Raw genomic sequence first — 8,421 nt, forward strand, 5'->3', positions numbered from 1 at the left:
TTTTTCCTGGTAGTAGTTGAACCAAGCTCTAAGTTTTATTTTCTTCTAGAGCACAAAGCTCATCTGCCATGGCTTGATTCCATTATGGGAGAAGAGATGCCTCTTGAAACCTTTTAGGTTCATTGTGCTTATCAATTTCACAGAGAAATGCAACATGAGATGTTGAGAACTCACCAAGGCTGATACTTTCACTGATAGGATACCGTGAGGCATAAGTAACATAGTCTTCCAACCTAGTTGAAGGTTTTCTGGTTTGAGGATGATTTCTTCTAAGCCCTTGAGACTCTGTAGGAGATTGTGAATGATCAGAATGAGACTCATTGTCTCCATTATTGGCAGGGATACATCTATAAGAGATTGAGTCAGTTTGTATTTCTTCAATTTTATGTATCACATTAACTGAGCTTTCTTCCAACACTGGATTATAAATGTCATGAGGAAATGGAAACGTTTTAAACAGTTCTTCCCCCTCACTTGCAGCATTCCTCTTGTGAGTAAAATAAGGGCAATCTTCTTCAAACTTCACATCCCTTGACACAACTCACTTCTTAGTGGCTGGATTGTAGTACTTGTATCCCTTTTGGGTGGAAGCATACCCCACAAACACACATTTGGTTGCCCTGGCATCTAATTTGTCACGGTTCAAGGCTTGAATGTGAACAAAGCAAACACATCCAAATACCTTAAGGTGTGTCCAATTTTTCTACCCTTGAGTACTTCATAGGGAGATTTAAGCCCTAGCACACGACATGGGAGTCGGTTGATGAGGTAAGTGGCAATGAGGATAGAAAATGACCAAAATTTCTCTGGAACATGCATGTGAAGCATAAGAGCACGAGTCTTCTCCAAGAGATCTCTATTTTTTCCTCTCGGCTACTCCATTTTTTGGAGAGTCCCTACACAGCTGGTTTGATGTATTATGCCCTGAGAAGTTATGTATTGAAGCATGTTGTTGGATAGAAATTCAATGCCATTATCTGATCCCAACACCTTAATGTCTGATTGAAATTGGGTTTTAACATGCATATAAAAATCTTTGAAAATAGTTTGGACTTCACTCTTTGATTTCATAAGATACACAAAACTCATTCAAGAGAAGTCATCAACAAATAAGACAAAGTACTTAAACCCTTTTATTGATTCAATTGCTGGTCCCCATAAATTGATACTTGTCCTAGACATTAAGTTACCAAAAGGTAGTCTAGTAAACTTAGAAAATTGACAAGTATCACAAGTAAAATGTGATTGACAAAAATTTGGAAACATTTTAGACAAGATAACTTCAGAGGGGTGAGCTAATCTCTTATGCCAAAGTTGGTTTCCATCTATGGACTTCGATTGAGCTTGAAGGGCTTGAGTAAAACAGGTGTTCTTGCACATGGAGTAAACTCCATTTATGAAGACCCTTTCACCAATCATCTTCATGGTGAGAACATCCTGAAACATCACATTATCTAGTGAGAAAATGGCATGGCAGTATAGGGTGTTTGTTATCTTTCCAATTGACAGAAGTTGGAAAGGAAAGGTTGGAACATATAAGGCAGTGGAAGGTGTTTTGTGTGAAAGTAAGTTTATTTCTCCTATTCTCAAAACTAAGACATTTTTTCCATTTGCAATAGACTTGAAAAAAGTTTAAAATGATGCAAATTTGTGACTTTGTTTGTCATGTGATCTATGGCTCCTTAATCAATTATCCAACAATCATTTTCAGTACTAGTTAACAAGGCAGTGGTGAAGGCTTTAAGTATACCTGGTGCTTCATCCTGTGGAACTTTCTCATTTCTAGCAAGAAAGTTGGCAAACTGTCCCAACATGGCTGCATGAGTGTTCTCTTCATTGCTTTGAGCTTATGAACCTCCTCCGCGTCCCTTACTTTGAAGATAAGCTGCAAACTCATTAATAAAAGACAATTCATTGGCAGTAACTCCATGGATCCTTGTGACATAATAGAAGGATGAGCATTAGCAAGATGGGCCTTGTAATGAGGTTGAAATTGTTATGAGGACCTTGGTATCATCCTTCTTAAGTTGAAAGACACGTGCATAGTTGTTTTGATTTCCATACATATCCTGCAAGGCTTTCCAAAGCTCACATGAAGAATTGTAGTAGCTGAAAATCTTAGCAACATGTTTCTCCATGGTGTTGAGCAGCAAAGACATGACAAGTTGATCTTTGCAAATCCATGCACCATATATAGAGGATGAGATGTCTGGAGCTTCAACGCTTTCATTTACAAACCTTAATTTCCCTTTGCCTCTGAGAACTAGAGAAACAGCTCGAGACCAAGGGAGATAATTAAACTCGTTCAAGAGAACTGAATACAGATGTTGATTGGTGTTAACCTTGACGTTTGAGAAATTTGGGGAGAGACTATGTTGAGTTTCCTCATCACGATTCACTTAACTTTCTTCAGCCATGGTTCAGATTTTGAACGAAAAATGCAACTTCAAGAATGGCAGAGACAGGTCACGAAGGAACCAAATCTGATACCATGTAGATTTTCTTGTTTAAAGTTTCAATGTATATTTCATATATGTTTGTACAAGAGTGAGACCGGGTATATATGAAAAGAGAGAGGGAAAAAAGATGGGAAGGATGACTGCAGCAAGCAGCCGACAAGAAAGAAGAAGGCATGTTGCCTACCTAATCTAAACATTACACAAAGACATTACCCCAAGCAGTCACCTCCCTTAAATCAAGGGAAAGTTGATTTACAATAATACGTTTAGCCTTACCCTTACCCTAGAGATTACATTGGGCCTTATCCTAGAGATTTACCCTAGGGGTCACCTTGGTAGCAAACTTTAGAGGCTGGGAAAGAACACATTTCAACAAGAAACGGGTATGAAGTGGGAATCTCTAAGATCACCACAAAGTGGATCCAAAAAGGATCCTTTTTCATATTCTTAGCCTTTAGGTGAAAACAATTATATGTGCACAAGACCAGTTGTAGCAGGAGAAAAGTATTAAGACTGATTGGGGTCCATATGTATTCTCAAATTTGTGCACCTTTTTGTGTTCTATTCTGGTGGGAGATTAGTGGAGGGACAAGGATTGTCTGCCCTCCTTGTTCTCGTGCCCTCCCATGCCCTCCTGTTTGTGTGGTTACGGTTAAGCCACGTTAACATTTTATATTACTATTTATTTTTGTCTTATTATCTCTATAAAAAAAATAATATAAAATGTTGACGTGGCTTAACCATGACTACACAAAACAGGAGGGTATGAGAACAAGGAGTGTAGACAATCCTTGTCCATTAGTGGAGGTAGGTGTTGATTTAGCTTTTACTGTTGATCTAAATGAAAAGTGACATAAAATGGTCGGTAAGTCTAGATAAGTCCAAGCTCCAGTAGTCCAAGTGTGCCTCATAAAATTCAAAGAAGATACTAAACATCTTTTCATTGGAAATCTGGATTTCAATCATTAATCAAGAAAAAACTAAGCATTAACTTTTTATTTGAAAGAAATTACCACAATTTAGGTTATGGAAAAATTATTGTATGGTTGTTTGCTTTTTAAATGTGTCCTCATGTATCGACCTTGTGAAATTTTATCTCCTAGCTAATTATATTGGGGCCAAAACGCTATAAAAAAAACTAACTAATTACTGCAAATGGTTTCGGCCTAACATTAGCTTTTGCATAATTTCCGAATATTAAATGTCATTTTATTCACACAACTTTTATGTTAAATATACCACACATCATAAGGTTTTGTTTGGTATTGCATTTTTGTTCACCAAAAGCTAATTTACATTAAAGTTAAGTAATAAAAAAATATCCTACTTATTTTAAAAGTAATGACTTCTCTTTAACAAATAATAATAATAATAATAATGACTTCTAGACAACAATTTTTACAATTTTTACAATTTTTGTAATACCCTCATTAGTTTGTTTTTTTTTAAATGACATTATTTATCTTTTTACACACATATCATCCATTGTCAAACAAAGTGACTGCCACCACTACCACTACAAATACTAACATTAAACCACCACCATTACTACAGTTATTGTTGCCACCACCACCATAATCGTCACTACCGCCACCACTACCACCATAACCATAATCACGACCATCATAATTGCCACCACAGCCACCATTGCCACCACAACCATAACCACCACCACAACCACAACCGTAGCCACTAACATCACCGCCATTGCCACCACCATCGTTGTTGTAACTGCCACCAACAATACCACAACCGCCATCACTGCCACCACAATTACAACCGCCAACACTGATGCTACCTCCACCCGTACTACTATCGTTACCTCTGCACCCCAATCACAACACCCGCTATTATCACCACCACCATACCCTTACCATTGTTGCTGGCATCTCCACCACCGCCTTCACCACCACCACCACTTCCTTCCCCCCATTGTTGTCGTTGCAACTATCTCGACTACCATTTTTATTTTTGTTATTATATACAATTATATCATTTCTCTTGAACAAACGGTATTTTTGAAAGGTAGACGTATTTCTAATTCTAGTTTCAGAAGGTTCAATTTTGCGGACAAAAAGACTTATGGTGGTAACATGGGCATAAAAGTCAATATTGCTAAAACTTTTGATACTTTGAACTTAAATTTTCTTCTCCATGTGCTTTCTAGCTTTGGTTTTTCTCATATATTTGTGGACTATGTGCATGTTTTATTTCAGTCAGCTCGCTTTTTAATTTTCGTAAATGGCACACCACATGGGTTTTCTCTTGCTCTCAAGGTGTACATCAGGGAGACCCACTTTCTCCACTCATTTTCTATGTGGTGGAGGATGCTCTGAGTAGGGATCTATCTTTGCTTTTCTCTAGTTATCATCTTATTCTAAAGAAACATAGTGATTGTACTTGGGCTGAGGTCATTTGGCGTCATTTTATTCCGCCGCGACTATCTATCTTGGCTTGGCTACTTTTTCATGATAAGATTCCAACCGAGGGTGCTCTAAAATGACGTGGTATATCTTTTACTTTTTTTGTTGTTTTTGTCATAATTTTGAGGAATCTATTGCTCAACTTTTATTCGGTTGTCCGATATCTAGGCTGCCTTGGAGGCGTTAGCATGTCAATTTGGTACTTCTTTGCCTCTTTCAGATTCTTTGGTTGAGTTTTGGGATGTTTATGTGCGTAAGCCATTTTTTCAACAGTTGCATAATCTCTGAATATTTGGAAAGCTCGAATAAGTTTATTTTGAGGGTCGGCCAATCTACTTTCATTGACTTTACATGTCTATCAATTCTAGGTTGGTTTATGGTAAGAAGTTTATTCCTGGTTACTCTTAAGGTTATGACACTCATGTCATTTCTTCTCCTCAAGGTTATGACACTAGTGTTCTTCTCTTGGGATCCAACCTATCACTCGAAATGCGCCCACTATTCTTCATGTGCTTTGGTCTCCACCTTGATTTCCTTGGATTAAACTTAACACAGATAGTTTGTCTAAAGGAAATCTTGATCTTGCTACATGTGGAGGAGTTTTCAAGGATTGCCATGATCAATTATAAGTGGTTTTAGTTTTTCAAACCTACCTTATATTGTGAATATGATCGTTGCATTTACTCCCCTTTGTTATCTCATATCTAATAAAAAGAGGAATACAAAAAACGAAAATTATCACCAAATGACTCTTAACATTTTACCTCTTAATTAGCTCATGAACGTTTTAAACATTTTTGTACATAAGGTATTTAATTTTAACCCTATTGGATTTAAAACTTATTTTAATTTTATGACGGTGGCTGAATAAAATAGATCTAAAAATTTGACCAAAACCTAACAAGGACATGGTAATTATAATTTGTTAACCTCCTCAAATAATAAGTCGTAACAATAATATAAGTGGTCGGTAGAGAATGAGTCGTCTGTAACAAATGGGTAATGTTAAAAAGACTAAATTTACAAACTAAATGATATGTCACTAATAAAAATAAGTAAGTTTATCAACATGTAAGTAATAAACCAATTATCAACTTCCATATCTTTTAGTTTTCAAAACATTGTCAACAAATTTAGTTTTGCTAGCATTACTCATAACAAATTTAGTGACTTGCATGGCCCTACAATAGACTCAAGAGCAACTTCATCCCACTAAGGCAATACTACACATGCAGTTAGGTAAAGACAATTATTGCTTTAGAGAATAGTAAGTGTTCGAGTGCATCTCCACCTCGTAAATGAATTGCACATGCAATTGTATTAAAATTATTATTTTTAAATAATTAAAGATATTTTTTTGTTTAATTTTGGATAGAAATTTTAACTATCCTGTCACAACATGTATCATTATTTGAAATTATAACTTATATGGATAGACTTTCGATTAGATTTTTAACCAATCTTGTAGCACTACATGTCATGAGGATGGTTGAAAGTATTTTTGAAATTGAAATGTGGTGTAAAGTGGGAGAGGATGGTTGAGTATTTATAGGAAATTTGTTTATTTTGTATTTTTTTGAAATTTTTTAATAACCTAATTAGTATAGATCGTTGGATTATATTTGTTTTGCAATCCAACAGCCCAGATTGTGCCACTCAGGCCTAAAGACAATAAGAAATTTTTTGTTGATTTTCTTAAGTAGGAAAATATAGACTGGTAATAATAAAAACTAACGGCCCAAGTTGCACCACGTGTCCTAGTCGTTAGGATTTAAATTCAAAATTATATAAATTGTTGGAAATCCAATGGTCCAGAAATATAGTTGTCGGAAATCCAATGGCCCATAATGTGCCACATTGCCCCTCATTCAATTGGGTTGACTGCACTTGTAGTGCGGGCCCCAACACCAATTTTTGGTTGACTCAATCGCCTTTATCCACACGTGAAAACCATGCGCCTGACTAGAAAAAAAGAAGAAGAAAGGAATGTGGCTGACATCATCCTCACGTCAGATCAACTTAGACGCTGAGATGAGGCATTCCTACCGATAGAATAGTCCGGCTTTGCTGGGGTCCCCCATAACCTAACTGATTAGGCTGGGGTGGAGAGATTTTTTTTTTTTTTTTTTTGGATTTTGGGGATTAAATTGCTCTATTGTCCAACTAATTGGCATAGGGTGAACTTGTTCTAAGTCCCGACTCTGTGTGAGAAATTGACTCCAGACCATCTTGCATAGATGTCAAATTCTAAGTCCTGACTCCAGACCATCTTGCATAGACTTGTTCTAAGTCCTGACTCTGTGTGAGAAATTGCTCTATTGTCCAACTAATTGGCATAGATGTCAAATTCTAATTGGAATGTCATGTAATCAAATTTAAAGATTGGAATAAGGTCGAACCGATACGTCAATCCTATGTGGATTGACATATGAAAAAAGTTGATGTCAAATACTTTTTTAATAATTTTATTATGTGAGTTCTATTAATGCACCAATTATAGATCTTGAAAATTTATTTAATTGATTTCTTAAGAAAAAAAATGGTTCTACAAATATCATTTATAACAAAAACAAAAAAAAAACATATCGGTTGGAGGAAGAGAAAATATGACATTGCCACGTCAGCTATCAAATTAACATTTGACATTTATATTTTGAAATCTTTATTAGAGATGCTCTTGATTTGCAATGAATGATAATAATATTTTTGGTTTTTTTTTAAGAAGTATTTTTCCAGTTTCTTTTAAGAAATATTTTCGAGTTTCTTTTAAGTAAAAGTAGGATGCAATAATTTATTTCGTTAATTTATCAGGTAGTGTTACAATCAGTGGAGTCTTTGCTTATGGATGAAATTGAATCTTCTTTTTATTATTGGAAACTTTAACGAAAAATTTCCGGTACTGTTCACGTTAACGAAAAATCACATTTTTACTTTTAAAAGTCAATCCTGGTACTATTCATTTACAACACTTTTTTTTCATTTTCGTTAAAATTCAAAGTTTTCAAGCTCTTTTAATTAGTTTTTCTTTTATTATTTTATGGGAAACGAAAGGTTAATGTTAGGTTGGTAGGGCCGGTAGACCATTTAACCACGTCATGTGCTTTGGTTGGTCAAGACTGGCCTTTTTGATTATCGAATCTTTCTTAACTGCACCCTAGTTATACTCAAACACAATCTTCTGATCTGGAATAGCTATATGTTATATATTATTGTCTTTATTATTGTAGTATAATGATGCTTTCTAAATTATTGCGTGGTAGTTGACAAGCAATAATTCAGAGAATATCGGAGCACTCACCACCTTAGGTGGCTCATAGCCTCATAATAACTTTCTAAAGAACAAAACTCCTCATTTAGATAACAAGTTGATTTTGGAAGAAATTAATACAAGTTCCAACCACTTGCTCATGCTTCTTCAAATCTATTTGGAGGCATTTGGTTGGTGAAGTTTTGCAATAGGGAATTCGGAGACACGGTGGCCGCATGGGATGACGGCTTGGCGTCGGAGGTGATGGAGGTGGAGGAGTATCGGAGTGAGT

The sequence above is a fragment of the Malus domestica genome, chromosome 06, assembly GCF_042453785.1.
Source record: "Malus domestica chromosome 06, GDT2T_hap1".
In the NCBI taxonomy this organism is placed as follows: Eukaryota; Viridiplantae; Streptophyta; class Magnoliopsida; order Rosales; family Rosaceae; genus Malus; species Malus domestica.